Consider the following 19,675-nt stretch of genomic DNA (forward strand, 5'->3'; position numbering starts at 1 on the left):
CTGCGCTACGGAGTTAATGGTTAATAAATTCCATTGTTGTTTGAATTTATTCTTTCTCTATAAATTACTATCGACCTATGATGCAGATATGTATTATGTATATCAAAACGATTATAATACACACAAAATAAAACCAAATTCCAGTCTTGCTTTTTAATACTTTTTATTTCATTTTTAATTACAGACGCTTTGACTGTAGTAGAACATGTGAAAACATGGTATGATCAGCCTAAACGGGGGTAGGGAATGAGGTGTTGTGGACTTCTACGGTCTCGAGCCTAAAAAATAAATAAGAGTAAAATAATTATTATGTTGTGTTAGTAACAAAGTGCATCCTCAGAGTGACTATTTCAGAGTTGTGTCATTTTTCGCAACTGTATCGTATGGGAAACAGTATCGATATTGATAATTAAATATTTCGAAGTGCAAAAGAATAGTGTAAAAACTTGATTATTAAATAATTCCTTACCGCTTCGTTGGGTATTATGTAGAATACCGATAGCAAAAGTGCGGAAAGAGCAAAAACAGCGAATTTCATTTTGCGGTATTTGGCTTTTTTCTTGAGCGAATAGTGACTCGCCTGTTGCTATGCAGCTTTATATACTCCGCTGCAACACAGACATTTAAACAGTTACAAGCACCTTCCGTGACACTTTTCGAGTTAATAGTTAATAAATTTTTCTTAATTAATGTGGACAGTCAGGAACTCGATGAACTACTTGTCTCTTCTCAGCCACTGAGTTGCTCCAATTGGGTTCTAGGTTATGTTTCAGAGTTCCTTTCCTGTAAGTTGTGCTAAAGTGAAATGCCCTAAACCTGGACAGCATTTTTTGCTACCTTTAATTTTCTCAGTTTAGATAAACAACAATAATTTTTTAAGAGTTGTAACATAAAATTCTGATTTTGGAAAGTAATTTAAAATCCCAAAGTAATTGCTTCGATTAATATTTTAATTGTATTAACAAGAATAATTCTAACCTATATAGTTGGACATATTAAATCCAATCTAAGCAAGTACCTGAACAGGAGTAAACCCTATACCAGGACAAATTGAATTTACATATAATTATATCGATAACATAGAACTTTATTAAATCTTTAAAGATTTACATATTAAAATACTATTATATTAAATTATATCCTGTTTAATCTTAATTTGTTGTTGTAAAGCTAGCATTTCTAGAGACAATACTTCTTTCTCCATATTTTCTAATTGAGTGCATAATTTCGCTTTCTCTTCTTTATCATTGATTTTTCACTTAATATCTTTAATTTCTTGTATAATTATATCGTTTTTGGTTCGTTTAAATTTTTATTGATTTTTTGTTCTTTTTCTTTTATAATTTTGATTCTCTCTTTTTCCTGCTTATTTGACAAATGTTCTTCTTTTATAATTTTTTTTGTCTTGCTCCTCTTTTTCAAGATCTTTAATTAAATTTCCTACGACGAAAGCTCGTGAACCACTTTCATTAATGTTCTTCTTAGACTTTTTAAATTTAGAGGCAGTAAAATTTTCTACATACGTTATACAAACTAATAGAAGACTAATTGTACGTACATTTAGATAAATAATTTGCCATATAAGTATAAGAACAACGAGTTGATTTAAGGCGTATGTACATCGATTATAAGCTTATAGTTAGACAGCTACTGCCATTGCGTCCCAGTATGGAGTACTTATATTTCAAAACAGTTCTAAACTTGGACATTTAATATTTGAATTAATAATTACTATTTAAGTCACGTTTCATTGCCAATTTATTTTAAAATATCAATACTATTATGCGTGATAATTATTTTTTGCCTGAGGATTTAAATTTTATCTTTTTATCTAATAAAAGTCAAACTGTACATGCTCTTGATTCTCATGAAAATACACTATTTTGAATATTGTTTTCATATAAACTTTGAATTTACTTCTAAATTTCAATCAATGTTTAAATCAAATAATAATCACACTAACTTGTAGCTAGGAGGGCTCAGAATATATAAAATAATTATTTCATTTCATAAAGATTGGTTTTAATATAAAAACTCAATGGTCTAGATTTAGTCATCTCATTTGGCTTGTCCTCAATTTTGACTATGCAACGGGGCTTAGGGCATTTCACCATTCTTCATACCTTCTTTTACATGTATCCGAACCCACTTCTTTGAAATCAACGCTAATTTTTTTTATTGAATTTAATAATTTAATCTGATTACTAAAAGATTGACATGTATACATTTATAGATGGCACGTTTATGATTTTGAGTCAAAATGGACCCAACACACGTCATGCGGAGGTTAAGAACAAAAAAATCTCATAAGAGATTTACCATATCGAAAAATAATGGGAAATTTAATTACATTATCAAGTATATGACTGCATTATGAAGTTTTTATTAAATTGAGCCATTTATTCGAGGGAAATATTGTAATTTATTTGGTGAATTTAAAACGCGTTTTTGCAACATGCACAGAATTGCGTCATGAATATCGGGAAACGTGACAATAATAATGTTTTTCACATAAAATTGCGCTGTCACGAGTTACAGTGATAAAATGTTTCAACCTTCCACGTATAATCTTTATCGCCAACTATGGCTTTCTACTGTCAGATATTGATATCAACAATAGAGATGGGTTTCTTGTGATAACAATTGTAAACTGTTGGAATAATGTGGATCATTAACTTTATAATTTCTGTACAGTACACGCTACTAATTATGGGTAATCCATAACAGCTGTGTTTATAAATTTTCCTCATTATTCCTATGCATTTCCAACATACCAAAGTGTATAATAATTCTTATATGAATAATGAATATATATGTAATGTAATATAAATGTTTTTCCAATTCAGTTTTTATAAAATACCTAGTCGAAAAATGATAAATTTGAATATGGATGGCAAGTTAATACGCTGCCACAAAACTTTATTTTAAAATGCGATTAAATCCTTAATAGTAGGAAGTTCGTGCTTGTGGCGGGTATATAAAGAACAGAACTGTTCGCTTACAGTAAAAAATTTTTTTCAAACTACCATATGTTCAGCAACATGTTGAAGGCAATCAGTATTGCATTCCTCTTAATAAGCGTAATTGTTTTGATGACACTTAATACTATGCCCACTGAAGCAGGGGTAAGAATTTATTGTTAGGACAGCAAAATGTTACAATTTATTCATGGTGTATTCCGTTTTACCAATTATGTATTATTTTAATTATTTCGAACGTTTTTTCAGCCCCTTTGGTGCAACTGTTCGCAATACACGACGATGCCAAAATCATGGCGATGTCGGGTAAGATTACATCGAATTATTTAATACAAAGTCACCCTTATAACCGCAGCACTATCAAATAGAATATTTCATACTAGTCAAGATGACTTGAGTACATCTAATGTTAATATGCTGTGTAATTTACTACTTAATTTACCGTGTATTTTATACGCAAGTAGTAACAATGTTCGTGCTTTTATCTGTTTTTTAGAAACTGTGCCAACGTGGTGGCTGATCAATTCGAATATGAAGACGATTCCTATGCATTGGATTTTAATTTCTCTGATCTTTATGAAATTCGATTTGAATTGCTTGATATAATAAACTATCACGATAATAAAAATCATAAATTTTTGTCAATTGAAATTATGTAAAGTGTGAATTCCATTTTAAAACCCTACCATTATCTAGTATCCCAACGTCCATATTTCCATGATATAAAGATAAAGATGTGGAACGTGGAAAATAAAGTATTCGTGTATATACATATAGATAAAGAATTAATAACGCAGTCACGAAAGATGGTTTTAAAATGAGATTGAGATCTTAGTGGTGGGAAACTCATAATCGCGACTGGTATATAAAAGAGCAAAAAAGTTTGTTAACATCAATGGATTGAAAAATCTACATACAGCAACATGTTCAAGGCAATCAACATCGCACTCCTCTTTGTGTCTGTAATTTTTCTGACAACACTTTATACTACGTCAACTGAAGCAACTGTGGTAAGAATTCATGTACATACAGTGAGACTTCGCTTAATGCTGTTCCGCTTAACGCTGTTTGAAGTATTACGCTGTAGTATTGGAATAGGAGTGTTTCGTTTAGAGCTCGAATTTATTGGAATGTAACCCCCGCGTTAAGCGGGGTGTCTCACTGTATACAGGGTGTTTACCTACAGGTGGGAGAAAATTTAAGGGGTGGTTCTCGACGATAATATCAGACGAAAATGAAGAATAAAAAAATTGCGATTTCGGCTTCGTTATTTAGTTATTAACAATTAAAAATCCGCCTAAAATGCTGCAACACTTCTGACAAAAGTATACGTTGCGTACGTCAGACAGGCGCGCGACAGTCTCGTATCAAGTGACAAACGCATGCATAGCTTGGTTCTCATTTGGGACCCCAGCGAGGTGAAAATGTTTAAAAAATCGGTGGACGACATTGAACCTACCTACTCGTTAAAATCCACAAGGGCATTTTTAATATCCGCCCTATGGAATTATCGAGTAGAAGGGGTCAATGCCCTTTCACTTTTAAATTCTTCTCACACATATCCACAAATCCTTATCCTGCACTATAATTGTTCATAAGACTGTACCTAATATACTGGAATAAACGCTCTAGCACTATTTACAATATCATACACACGCACTACGAGTTTACAGAGTCATGCGATTTCTGCAAACGGCAATCTTCGATGCGTGCGAGAAGAATCGTCCGTACAAGCTATTATCCGTATGCACACTGATTCAAGACAGTTAATGTGGTCAATGCACACACATGAGATATTTCGCGGTCACAGACAGAATGAGAAAGAATCACGAAATTCGTGAAAACAGGATAGACAATGTATTGGTATAGCAACGCGCGATGTTTGGGCGGTAGTTTGCTGTAGATCTTCATTTGTTTTATCGATCTGGCATCGACCTCATCAGCTGTCTCGAATCAGTGTGCATACGGATGCTAGCTTGTACGGACGATTCTTCTCGCACGCGTCGGAGATATCCGTTCGCAGAAATCACACACGACCTCAAGATGTCCGTTTCGTCTGTGAGCGAGTCTCTCGCGACGTAGATAGAGTTCAATAAAGTGCAGTGTTTCAACATTAAAGGATTACCAGTTCTTTGCATTCCCCTCAGTAAACTTGTACTCTCTGTAAACTCGTAGTGCGTCTGTATGATATTGTAAATAGTGCTAGAGCGTTTATTCCAGTATACTAAGTACGGTGTTATGAACAATTATAGTGCAGGATAAGGATTTGTGGATATTTGTGAGAAGAATTTAAAAGTGAAAGGGCATTGACCCCTTCTACTCGATAATTCCATAGGGCGGATATTAGAAATGCCCTTGTGGATTTTAACGAGTAGGTAGGTTCAATGTCGTCCACCTATTTTTTAAACATTTTCACCTCGCTGGGGCCCCAAATGAGAACCAAGGTATGCATGCGTTTGTCACTTGATACGAGACTGTCGCGCGCCTGTCTGACGTACGCAACGTATACTTTTGTTAGAAGTCTTGCAGCATTTTGGGCGGATTTTTAATTGTTAATAACTAAATAACGAAGCCGAAATCGCAATTTTTTTATTCTTCATTTTCGTCTTATATTATCGTCGAGAACCACCCCTTAAATTTTCTCCCACCTGTAGGTAAACACCCTGTATAAATTATATTTATCTAATTTTCTCATTTGAAATGTTGTTGTTGAATACGTACATTAAAGCTAAAAAATATTCGATTGCTTATTGGGTAGATAATGTTGAATGTCAAACTACATTCCTGATGAATGTCGTATTATTAATATGTATCATTTTAATGATGTTTTTACATCTTCCCAGCTTCCTCTTGGGTGCCACTGTATGAAGCCTAAAAGCTCCTTGTGTAAGGTAAAGTCATACATAGTTATTATATATGTTGTATACATAAATATTCAACATATCTAATCATTTTTTTCCGGCTTGTAGAAGATATGCAGAGGCGGACGTGGTTGAACAATTCGAATATGACACTAATGGAAGCAGTTTACAGCAGAGAAAAGAAATGGAAATAACAAGAACATAATAAAAACAATTTTTTGAGGGAAAATATTGTAGTTTTATTTAGTTTTATTTATTAACAAAGGTAAAATACAGATAGGTTTCTATGTGACAACAATGTGGTTTGACTCATATAAATTTTTGCTGTCACGTACATACTTCAATAACAATTGTTATAGAAGTTTGCTATTAATCTCTGCTGTCCACGATAGCTTTCTGTTAAGACATGTTTTTGTCAGTAATTTTGAGTATATATGTAGAAGCACATGGCATTAAAGTAAACTTTATGAGCGTCGTGATGTTATAGGTTCGGAATCGACGATTTTACTGTAAGACAATCACGAAAAATTCTTTTAGCGTAGTCAAATGTTAGTCAGGAGGAATATACATACAGGGTGCCCCAAAAATCCTGCTCTTCTCGGAAATGAAAGGTTCCTGAGGTCATTTGAAGCGACATTTTCCTTTGCAAAAATGGCCGCCGCGGCTTTGTTTAGGAGTAAGTGTGGATTTATAGTGGAGCTGCGAGCATCGATAATAGCGGCGCAGTGAAAAGAAACCAACATTCGTGACAACATTTCGACACATACTAATGAAAAAGTACGTATGTATTTTCTTTGTTTTACTTTTTTTTCACCGCACAGCTCACCTCGCTGCTCTACTATAAAGCCACCCTTATTAACGAAAAACACTGACCAATCCGAGCGCGACCTAACCCGCCGTGCGGCGCACAGTGGGCGAAAACCCGACAAAAATCGATTTTTAACTTTTGTTTAAATGTGTGTGACCGAAATAAATTATTTCACATCTTTAACAATACCCTAATGTTTATGAAAAACAAGTAAAATGAGTTAAAAGTTATTAAGTATAAGTTAATATTTGTATTTAAGTATTGTCGTTAACGCTCATCCCTTTAATTTCAAAATATTTTTGTCTGTTCAAACTCCTCGTACACAGCCGCAATTGCATGTAAAATTATAAAAAATTTGCTTATATAGCTCTTTGTACCAAACACGATATCATTTTAACTGTATTTAGTGGTTTCATTGACGGTATGGAGTAACTTTAGGACAGAAGAGGATAGCGAGGGAAAAAGAAAGAGAAACTGCTATCTCGACGCTAGGCAAAGATAAAAGCTTACTGTATTGTTTAAAATACGAATGCGAGATGCTAACTTTTTATTTCAATTTTCTTATACAAAATCAACAGTCTTAAAGCTATCGAAAAATCCTTCGAGATATTCTTTCATAGGTCACAAAGACTACGACATATTCAAATTTGATCAAAATCCGAAATAGTACTCCAAAAAGTATCCGATTTCGCGTGGAATAACCCACCGCATTCATTCGTACAAAACTCCTAAACTCTTGTGCATCTTCTAGTATACATATGTAATTCCTGCATAAGTGAGTATATCCTCTTGAGAGTAGTCTCGAGAGAACTATCGATAGAAATGCTCAAATGGACTTCGGTATTACGTTGGAGGCAAAATATGTAAACAGAAAACTGAGCGTGTCTACACTCGCTGTCCTTTTCAAACGTACAGCGGACAGCGCTATACTTTTCCACGTTCTGCGCGGTCTTTGAAGCTCATAAAAATAGTGTCCGTCAACGAACTGTGCGAATGAACCTCCCCGAGACTTTTGCGACTATAGAGGATTTACCTACTGTAGTTCTACAGACAGTTTATTAATGATATTGTAACGTCCGAGGTTGGGCATTGTTGGGATATTGGGAAGGATTCGATTTCGCGTTTTCGACTTCTCGTTCGCGACTCGCGGTGACGTGGGAGTGTACCACGCAGATCCCGGACCGAGTGAAATTTAATTTAATTCGATGATTCGATCGTTGGTGTTTTGAGACGGGATTTGGGAATTCTCGGACGGCTAGACCAAGTCCGCCTGACCGTGAATGAGGAGGGGCCCGAACGGCTAGACCAAGTCCGCTTAATTCTGTGTAGAAAAGGATGTCGGATCCTTATAGATACGCGATTTTCACTCTCACTCGTACACTATCCTCGTCGCACACGCACACGCCACTTTGATACATAAATCGTTGTATGAACCGCACGTGAATCGTAGAGGAGAATTTTGATGAAAGGAAGCGTTCTCTCAGACCACGGGTATTAACTATGGTAATTATACAGAAAAGTACTGCCCACTCCGATTTTGATGAAATGTAAATATGTTATGCAGCAACACATTCTGAACAGCCTTTTCCTTTTCCAATATAGGGGGGTCGCTTTTAGTTTTCGAGATATTTGCAAAAAACTATCGCGAATACTGTATTGAATTTTTCGTGCTCCTGCACGCTCCGCTGCAACGTAAACCTGTTTCGGTGCGGCGTTTGTTTACATTTTGACGCTGTAGAGATAAGAGAGAAAACAGGGGGGGGGGGCGGAAAGGGCCAGCCTCACACCACACACACCCACCCAGTGTTTCACACGCACCCACTGTTTCTAAATTATACTCTAGATTCTTAAATTATACTCTGTTTCTCCTAGAAACAGGTTTACGTTGCAGCGGAGCGTACAGGAGCACGAAAAATTCAATACAGTATTCGCGATAGTTTTTTGCAAATATCTCGAAAACTAAAAGCGACCCCCCTATATTGGAAAAGGAAAAAGTTGTTCAAAATGTCAATATCTATAACATATTGTAACGAAGTCTCTATTTCGCTAAATAAATGAACACACTTTCAATAACCGTAATACGCTACTTTTCGGAGGAAGGCAACTTATCTCTGGCTAAATCGCTTTTATCGCCTTTGACGTCTTCAACGTCCGCTCTCTCTCGTGTTTGTCTTTCGACTCTCTTTCGTTCCAGCGTCGTTTTCCTAACGATAGACCCGTAACAATATTTAAATTTCATCAAAATCGGAGTGGGCAGTACTTTTCTGTATAATTACCTTAACTATAAATAAATTATAGCGTCCCGATTTGTTCATCAATGAGAACTGTTCTGTGGGTATTGGATCGTTGTGAACGTAGATTAGAAGTGCTACGTGGATATTGAATAATTCGAACTGTATTGTGTTACGTCCCGGAGTCTGACTTTCGCGAAAACTATCGTTCCGCGACCCATTCCCCTTACTGGACGCTCTCAAATGCGATACAACCTTTTGTCCACGCGGCACGTTACGTCCGACGTCTGACTGGGAACCACGACTTTCGCGAACATGCGTATTCTACTTAACGCTTACAGTAGATTCGCCCCAAAGCGGCGGACGAGAACAGAGATAACTGAGACGGCACGAATCTTCGCAGGGAAATATCTAGCAACTTATCGGACAGTTGAGTATAGCGATCGGTGAAGACAGGCAGGCTTCCTTTATGCGAGCTGCTTCCGTTGCTCGCTGACGGCTGCAGTCGAATCAGGCTGGATCGTCGTAGGAAGGACGATGATCCTCACTCGTCCTGGGAAGATCACGTCGTCGGTGATCCTCGGTTGGCGGGAGATACCCCGCTGTTGTCCTCCGTCTCGCGTTCGTTGACGCGCACGAGCTTTCGTAATTGATAGCGACGAACGCGAATTGAATAGGAGAGTATTGCAAGCGCGAGGATGTAGGGAGAAGAACTAAGCGAGACTCACTTATTAAATTAATAACTGGGAATATATTTGTAACGTATGAAATGAAATTATAATGAACTAGAAGCGCGTGTTATAGCAGGACCGCTCAAAGGCGGATGAGAGCGAGGACTCGTCGGAGTCTGGACCGGGACATCCAGGAGGCGGCGAGCCTCGCTGGAGTCTTGAACGAACGTGTCAGACTGGCTGTCCGAATTGAACTGAACTAACTGAACTCTTTTTAGGATCGTGAGGTCGAATACATAGGTGTCTTATTTTCTACCGGATGTCTCGTTAGACATAACGCTATGGATGTTATGAGAAGCGCGCGATTAATGATTACGGTGAATGCTACGTGATACTGCTACGGGGAATACATTAAGATATGATTATTATACAAGGGTTAAGATAAGAATGGGTATATGGTATGAGGTGAGAATCGGATCTGATGAACGGAGCGAAGTATGACTACTTATAACTAATCAATGTTCTTAATAATGACGGTTACAATATCCTACTCTTATTGGCTATGCTTATAACCTATGGCAACACGTCGGCAGACGTGACAATTGATGAGACTGTTCGAATGAGACAATTAGCTATTCTCGATTAAATAATCTTGACCGACTGACTACTACTGACTGAAGATTTTGAATACTGTCGAAATACTAATGATTTAATGCCGCTCTGCTCTCCGATCCTGGCTTTTATAGGCCTGTTGCTAGGTGGATTTGTGGTGGGGAAACAATAGAAGGAATTTCATGGTTGAGAGAGCAGGCAGTGGATCAGTGGGGGAAACAATAGAATCGTATGCTTGAGTGAGCAGGCCTTGAAATTGTTATTCCCAAAATCGCTGGGGCTTGACGAGATCATATTCCAAAGTAATGACGTCAGATGAGAGTCTTCTCAGATATTAATGTTAATTAATTATATACCTGCTTGTGACGCAAATATAAGGAGGGAGTCCGGTGACGGACGTTAGGACGTTGCAATATACTTACGGAAAGATTTTCTCGAAAACAAAGCCTCAAACGAAAAAAGATTGATTCCATTGTATTCGATTTATATTCTCATGTAGAATCATCCCCTTCCGCTTTTCGTGACTATGATACTCATTATGAGGTAATAGTAATTACATTTGGTAAACAATGAAGCCAATAAATATGTTAGAAAGTAATCTTAAGATGAAAAAGGTTTATAGTTCGTAAATATATTTTATGTAGATCATTTGAAATCAATTTCTGTTACATTAGAAAATGTCACTTGTCCTCTGATGCTATGATCAGCCAATGCGCGGTATGAATTTTTGTGCCTCTCTACGGTCTCTGGCCTGATAACAATTCAAATAAGAACAAATTCAATGAATTAGAAATTTCGTGAATATCAATTATTTTGGGATTGTGTTACGGATAGAGAATATATTCCGTTCGTTTTCTCATCAGGAATCTCTTCCAGATCGTCTCTGGCGGGAAGCGTCCTAGATAACCTTTCATATCATATTGAACCCTTTGATTTAGGGCCGAGTTATGGCTCCGATCTCATTAGAAGTGACAATAATGAGAGTCTGGCCCTAAGCCTTAATCTCTAAGCACGATTAGATTATGAACAGAGTATTCCATTCATTGTAGGGGTATATAAACCCTTAGATTCTTACTCTCGCAGGTTAGTACTGCAGTAGACACGCATCGCGTCACGTCGTGCTGCATTTCGGAAAGTTGACTTCTAACGAGATCGGGCTAAAGTACCTTTCAGATTAAAGTTTAACCTTATAGATTCCGCTTGTTCGGTTTATAGTCTATTAGTCAGTGTTGAAGTTGCTTCGACTCCCCCGCATTGCCAGTGCGTGAAAACCGAGCATCCTAGTTTAGGTAAATTCTTTCTTTTACACTTTATATCTTTTACTCTCATTTCCAATCGCGACACGTACAGACTTGTATTACAGAATTTTATAAGTAGAATATATTTGTGTTATTGGTAATTAGAGCAAATTCATTGAACCTATAATTATTGTCCAAAATCATTATACATAGTAATTGAACGTTCCCACACGATACAACCTTACCGCTCGGGTTGTATCAATTAGATTATATTAGTTACGAGGCCTACTAACTATCCTAGCGACTCCCTGATTTCGCATCAGGTTCGTTCGCGCCTTACCAATTATCCAAATAGAGATTTTTCCTATCTAGTGGCTCCCCGATTTCGCATTGGGTTCGTCCACGAAAACTATACCATCCTAGCGACTCCCTGATTTCGCATCAGATTCGTCCGCATCCTAACAGCTCCCTGATTTCGCATCAGGTTCGTCTGTGCTTTTATCCAACCTCCCAGCGGCTCCTCAATTTCGCATTGGGTTCATCCGCAGCGCATTCGTATAGCAGGCTATAGAGAGATTGTGGATTGAGAGACCAGTGCTTGTCCAGCATCTGTTGTTAAACACTGTGCGAGATTTTTTCAACAAGCCCCGATTAACAGAGAAGTGGGAGCATAGACATTAGTTGTTGATTCTTTTAATTTAGGTTAGTAAACCACGTGCAATTTTGTGTAATCCTAGTCCAACTCATCTTATTAAAATAAATTATTCTCTTATTTTAGACGAATCAAGGTGTGTTTATTGCCTCAATAGCCCTTTCCACATATTATAAATACATGTGGGATGTCTAAATTCCAGCGAAAACAGGCGGAACGCGTGTTCAGCGAAAAAACAGACGAATAACGTCGAGAGAAAAGACAATCGAACAACGTCGATAGAAAAAGCGAAAGAGAGACGATCTTGAGGAGTCTCGCATCGGTCGTCGCCGTGTACAGTTGTACCTTTGTACACATATCTTTGTTCCATCATTTTATTTTTCATTAAATCATAGTATATGTTCGTTACGAGTCGGCTCATTAATTAATCCCTGCCCGCGTAGATCGATTACTTAATTCGATCGCAACATCGTGAAAATAGGGAAATCCTACATACATGTCGACACAGACGTTTAAACATTAAAATGCACTTTTCGTGACTGCGCTACGGAGTTAATAGTTAATAAATTCCATTGTTGTTTGAATTTATTCTTTCTCTATAAATTACTATCAACCTATGATGCAGATATGTATTATGTATATCAAAATGATGGTAATACACACAAAATAAAACTAAATTCCAGTCTTGTTATTTAATACATTTTATTTCATTTTTAATTACAGACGCTCTGACTGTAGTAGAACATGTGAAAACGTGGTATGATCAGCCAATACGGGGGAAGGGAATGAGATGTGGACTTCTACGGTCTCGAGCCTAAGAAACAAATAAGAGTAAAATAATTATTACGTTGTGTGTGTTATGTAGTGACAAAGCGCATCCTCACAGTGACTATTTATGAGTTGTGTCATTTTTCGCAACTGTATCGTATGGGAAACAGAGTATCGATATTGATAGATAAATATTTCAAAATGCAAAACCCCAGTTCAAAAGCCTGTGCGTCCTCCAAATGTAATACCAATATAAAATATTTTTATTATTACTTATTTTTTTATGAAACTTTTACCAATATATTTGTGGCATTTTTCTGATTAAAATAAGACCAAACACAATATAATTTCAACTGTATTTAGTGGTTTAATTGACGATGAACGTTTCGGGCGTAAGGAAGGACAGCGTATGGGAAAGAAATAGACGCGGAGAGTCGCAGTCGCTTCGGCCGCGCGCGGTCTCTCTTTACAAACGCTGTCCTTCTCTACGTTCGGCTGTGAAGCTCAAAAAAATAGTGTCCGTCTACAAAAAATGTAAATGAACCTCCCCGAGGCTTTTGCGTTTATAGAGGATTTACTGTATATGCATTGTTTTTTTTATAATAATTTTTATAATAATACGTGCTCGAGCAAAGGAATTCATTGAATTATTTTTAATGGAAGCACATGTTTATAAGTTCAATAATTAAAAAATATACAGAATGTGAAAGCGGTCATTTGTGACCGGTGGTAGTACGCGGTTAGTGTGTTAATAATTTATCTACCAATAATTTATCTTCGTTTACTGTGTGTTCAGGATAACTTGTTACTTCCTCCCAGTCTGTAGAACTTGTGGACCTCCCCTCGTCTTTGATGTCGTCGGGAAATATAATCGCGTCCGACCCCGGGACCCGTAAATCTGTGGAAACAAATTTTCACGATAAAAGATTGAATCAATTACCTCAAATAAATACAGGGAATAGGTACCATTTGTATGGACCCTAAAACACGTCCCATCTACGTTTGAATTATCTCTTTTTTATTTAAATTTTATTTATATTACATCCTATAAGGGGATCACCGTTCACATAAGTCCTAGGACACTTATTAAAATTTCGCTAAATTATAAAATAAAAGTGGTACTGTCACGTCTGCTGACGTGTTGCCATAGGTTATAGGCATAGTTAATAAGAGTAGGATATTGTAACCGTAATTATTAATAATATTCATTAGTTATAAGTATTCATACTTCGCTCCGTTCATCAGATCTGATTCTCACCTCGTAGCATACACCCATTCTTATCTTAACCCTTGTATAATAATCATATCTTAATGTATTCCCCGTAGCAGTATCACGTAGCATTCACAGTAATCATTAATCGCACATCTCATAACATCCGTAGCGTTATGTCTAACGAGACATCGCGTAGAAGATAAGACACCTATACATTCGACCTCACGATCCTAAAAAGAGTTCAGTTAATTCAGTTCAATTCGGACAGCCAGTCTGTCACGTTCGTTCAAGACTCCAGCGAGGCTCGTCGCCTCCTGGATGTCCCGGTCCAGACTCCGACAAGTCGTCGCTCTCATCCGCCTTTTGAGCGGTTCTGCTATATCACGCGCTTCTAATTCATTGTAATTCCATTTCATACGTTACAAATATATTCCTAGTTATTAATTTAATAAGTGAGTCTAGCTTAGTTCTTGTCCCTACATCCTCGCGCTTGCGATACTCTCCTATTCAATTCGCGTTCGTCGCTATCAATTACGAAAGCTCGTAATTCTCAACCGAATCACCGACGACGTGATCTTCCCAGGACGAGTGAGGATCATCGTCCTCCCTACGACGATCCAGCCCGAGTCGACTGTAGCCGTTAACGAGCAACGAAAGCAGTTCGCATAAACGAAGCCTGCCTGTATTCACCGATCGCCATACTCTACTGTCCGATAAGTCGCTAAATATTTCCCTGCGAAGATTCGCGCCGTCTCAGTTATCTCTGCTCTCGTCCGCCGCTTTGGGCGAATCTACTGTAAGCGTTAAGTAGAATACGCATGTTCGCGAAAGTCGTGGTTCCCAGTCAGACGTCGGACGTAACGTGCCGCCAGTGTGCCCAGATGGGATGCTTTTTTCGCGCATGCGCGGCGTTTTCAGCCTCAGTAAAGTACGCTTCGCGAGGAAATGTGGCACCTTGAGCGCCATGCCGAATGTTAAGAAGTTAATATTGAAATATAATATATATTCAGGTAATAATATAATTCCGACTTATTCTATTGTATTTAGAGGATGGGGAAGGGAAGGAGTGCTACATCATATTTTAAAATTTTGTATAATTCCTACCAATTGCAATCGTAATAAATTTTGGTTTACTTATTCTCTAGCAAACTAGCCGGTCTAACATCTTTAAAAAATTCATGTCTTTTGGACCAATTTCTAAAAAGTTATGCGATTTTTAAGCGTGTGCACTATTATTATCGCCGCTGACTAGCTGCCTCAGGGCTCTGCTACATCATCGCCTCGGCCACATCATAGCTACGTTACTGTTTTGGACGCGCATGCGCGAAAAAGCATCCCATCTGGGCACACTGCGTGCCGCGTGGACAAAAGGTTGTATCGCATTTGAGCGTCCAGTAAGGGGAATGGGTCGCGGAACGATAGTTTCGCGAAGTCAGACTCCGGGACGTAACAGTACTCACTAATTGTTTCTAATGTAGAGAACACATGCAAATCAAATCTGACCAAACTAAAGTCTGTCCCAGTTAAGAAGGGACCTGGATAACGACCGGTTTGCGTCGTTCGCTGCGCAGGTTCGCCCTGATTGGTAGAACTCCCAATGCACAACGAGCATGAGCCAATGAGGGGAGTTGGGAGGCTCGCAGCAAGGCGCTGCGATCAGTCGAGCTGCGCGAAACAAGTCCCTTCTTAACTGGGACAGACTATATATCCCATATTTTCGAAATTTTAATTATTCTTATATTTTCTAATTTTGAAAATTTAGGTGGTGCAATTGTTTTCCAGTTTGGCTTCTAGACCTGTCCATAATCGTCTCACAATTTCTCAATCTCTTTTTTGCAACATTTATTCAAACAGTATATAATTTTGCATTGAAATATAATCGTATAATAGCTACATCCAATCAAAATAAAACAATCAAATCAAGCTGGAAGCTTGTATGTGTTATTTAATTGCCATTTTGTTGGAGATATGCAAGTGTCCGATGATTTACAGACGGGAGTGTATAATTCTTAATTTACCAACCTTTGGAACTTCCAGGCGAGGTTCTCGACAACGCGTCAGTCTTATGGTCGATCTGTAAAATGTAAATGCTAGTCAAGGTACGTCACTTTGAAAAAAATGCCTTAAGACGGAAGACTCGTTTCCAGGATTGTAAGGGTGCGGTATTCGCCTTCTCATTTCTCAATAATAGAAACACGTGGTTTTTCAGTAGTCAAAAAAGCTAGATAAAAGATCGATCTAGAACGTTATCTCCCTCAAAAGTCCTATTTTTTTGTTTACGTGGCGTAATTTGCATTATTCGGCAGCATGTAACTATGAAAATAGCTACACATGCGCAGTTGTATGCTTCCGAATAATGGAAATTACGCCTTGCAAACGAAAAAATAGGACTTTTGAGGGAGATAGTGCCCTAGATCGATCTTTTATCTAGCGTTTCTTACTACGGAAAAACTGTTTGTATTAGCGGAAAATGAGAAGGTGAATCCTGCACCCCTGCAATCCTGGAAAAAGGAATCTATCCCCTTAAAAGTAACTTGTACATGTTCTCTTATAAAAATGACCACATTGATTTTATTTAGACTTTGTGCGGCTCCTATTGTAATACATGCACTACTAAAGATATCTATGTATACTTATTATTTTTCTAATTGTAAAATAAAAAACCTGGAACTAGTCATTTTGACCGGTATTGGTAGCTTTAGTTCTAATAGGTTGAAAATAATATAACAGCATTTCTAAATTCTTCTAATGTTTTCACCGTTTTAAATCACACCTCATTTTTCTCATAAATGCATAAAATCCGCTGTCTACAGATAAGTTGAATCTTCGATTATTGCTTTCGATCAAGCATATGAAACGACAAGAAATAGGCAAGTAACAGAGGACAAGTTAGTATAGAGAGGCACATCGAACAAGTCGCATAAAATATTTTCCGTTGATCATTGGTTGCAGCAACAACAACACGATTGCCGAAGGGGTACAATTCTCCTACGTCAGGCCAACCAACTCGTTCGCACACGTCACGAATCATGCAGTATTTTCGATTAGAGTTAATAAAAAATTGTCATTTGCTTACCAATAAGACGAAAAAGCAGACTCCGAAGAGTATCAAGATCGGGCCGCGGTAGACTCGTTCCATTTTCGGTAGATGTAACGACGCTGTCGGTCTAGGAATTGTGATAGAGCCTGTTGGTTCTCGGTGACACGTGAACACACACACCGTATCTCGAGAGGAAGCGGGATTTTTCACTGTCGGTGTGTTTAGAGACCACGAGTAAGCAAGACTCGCGAATAAATTCTCCGATTTTTCGTTGCTCTTGAGAGATACACCGTTCGCTGTCGGAAACGTACACGCGATACGAGACGCTAAATAGAAGTGGTGGATCGTAACTGGCAAACCGGTGTAAAAGAGAAGCAAGTGTTCAAAACAGCACGGTAGACTACCCTATTTTCGACAGATCGCTCAACGACCCTGCACGTTCAAGCGATCGCTCAAGATTGACCTGTTCCTGTTCCTGTTGCGCGCACTACGGTACCAGTACCGCCACTTCAGCCCCTTAATCGCGCACCGTACCCCAAGGAACCGAACAAGCCGATAGGGGGAGGATTTCTCGTGGATGGTTACCGCGCAGGCCTGGATTGGGTGTTGGTTTTCGGTGCGCCACGCCACGCCGCGCCGCGCCGCATGGAGGGGTAACGGTCGTTGCCCACTAGGACGCCCCCTCTGTATACCTGCGCCATCGCTTCGCCCGCAAATTGACGCTGTGCTGGTAGTTTTCCCGCCTACTAGACCGCTCTAGCACCGCGCCAGAACTTTCAGTGGCGCTCACCACTAGCGCGGTCGTTCGCCGCGCCGTAACCCGTCGAACGAGCTAATCCAGACCGTTCTAGTGGTGAACACCACTGCGCTGGCGGCAACTCGTGTCGAGAGCGAAGATATTTTGCCAAAACTCTCTGTAGGTTCGACGGTAGGGCACCAGTTCACTATACGCAGGTAGACGGTCCGGGTGCGAGTCCGACAATAATAATAATGTTGGGCCGTACCGTCGAGTTTTTATTGCTTTATGACTCGGTGACATCGTGGACTTTTTCGGAGTTTTCTGGCGATAGTTAATGTATTCTAAAGACACGCTGAAGTGATTTGGTTATTGCGGATTACCGGGGTTTGGGCGCAGTTACTTTCGAGTGGCGAACATTAGCACTTAGCACTGCCTACACAATCGCTTCTTATTTTACTGTAACGACTACGATTTCATTAGAGGGACGAAAAGAAAATTTTCGAAGCTCGCGCGAGTCCTTTCTTTTGTTTTCCACATCAACGTACTATTTCGGATATATCCACAAACATGATTTTGACTTGGATCTATTCTGACTCTCGCATAATTAGTAGCTCAATAAAATTTCTGTCCTCGACAATGGTTACTACTACTAATAGCCAAAAATTATTTCCATCATCGATAACGGTTCCTTATGACCAAAAAGAATTGTTGTCATTTATAATGGTTGTTTACCAGTCAAAGATAATGTCTATCATCGATAATTATTATTTGTAACTACTGGGTTGTGTAATAAATTACCGCGTTTTTCGTATCTTATTTTTTTCCCGAAATTTTCCATCAACAGAAGGGACATTCTCGGCGAGAATGTTTTGCCGGTTGTTGGATGTGCTGTTCGTACGGTATGCAAGAGACGATCTTAACGATTCGTAAAAACGACTAAAATGAAGATCGCAAACACTAGAATTGGTTCGTCGATTTCGTATATTTGTCAGTCAACGACGATTTTAGTTATACTATAATAATTTTCAAATTTTAAATACTTATAAAAGAAATTGTATTCACATAACTTAAAATATCCATAAACAATAGTTATTTTTAATTTAATAAAAAAAAAATCATTTGTAAAAAGTTCATATTATTATATCGCAAGGAAGGCAGTAAACGTTGAATTTCACAGAAATTATTCGGAAAATCCAGTTGTTTTAAAATATTAATTTGCATATGTTCTACTTACAAATAATTAGTCAAAGACTATCTTTGACTGATAAATATGCATTATAAACGACAACAATTCTTTGTGGTCATAAGGAACCGTTATCGATGATGGAAATAATTTTTGGCTATTAGTATTAGTAATCGCATTGTCGAGGACAGAAATTTATTTGTGCCACTGATCATGCGAGAGTCAGATTAGGTCTAAGTCAAATTATCATCGATAAGGTCCAAGTCAGATTATCATCGATAATGATTACATATTTGTAACTAGAACATGTGCAAATTAATATTTTTAATAAACTAGATTTCCCGAATAATTTCTATGAAAGTCAACGATTACTGCATTCCTTGTGATAAAATATAAACTTTTTACAAATGATATTTTTTATTAAATTAAAAAGAGACTATTGTTTATGGTGTCTGCAAAAATGTTTCCAACAAAAGTTGATCAGTATTCACTTTTGTACAAATCTCGATATCAAAAATTAAAAGTAAATTTTTTTTAATAAAAAACTGAAGGTTACTCAATTTTTTAAATATTAACATATATTTTTTATTTCATAATATTCTAACTGGTATCGAGATGAATTCAACAACCTATAACAATATAACATTATAAACCTTGAAATAACGGTGCAATAGAAAGTTT

At 37.8% G+C, this 19,675-nt stretch overlaps 2 long non-coding RNA genes across 2 annotated transcripts; one reads left to right on the forward strand and one right to left on the reverse strand.

Moving 5' to 3' along the window:
* Window positions 1-3,845: 3,845 nt before the first annotated feature.
* On the forward strand, window positions 3,846-6,313 carry LOC143210535 (uncharacterized). The gene is made up of 3 exons (XR_013009273.1): window positions 3,846-3,988; window positions 5,822-5,869; window positions 5,948-6,313. It is a non-coding gene; the product is annotated as an uncharacterized LOC143210535 (long non-coding RNA).
* Window positions 6,314-8,607: 2,294 nt separating this feature from the next.
* On the reverse strand, window positions 8,608-17,694 carry LOC143210544 (uncharacterized). Its single transcript, XR_013009277.1, has 4 exons — window positions 17,109-17,694; window positions 16,055-16,106; window positions 13,584-13,717; window positions 8,608-12,865 (listed from the first exon to the last, which is right to left on the reverse strand). It is a non-coding gene; the product is annotated as an uncharacterized LOC143210544 (long non-coding RNA).
* Window positions 17,695-19,675: the final 1,981 nt, after the last annotated feature.

This window comes from Lasioglossum baleicum, chromosome 7 (assembly GCF_051020765.1).
Source record: "Lasioglossum baleicum chromosome 7, iyLasBale1, whole genome shotgun sequence".
NCBI classification, from domain to species: domain Eukaryota; kingdom Metazoa; phylum Arthropoda; class Insecta; order Hymenoptera; family Halictidae; genus Lasioglossum; species Lasioglossum baleicum.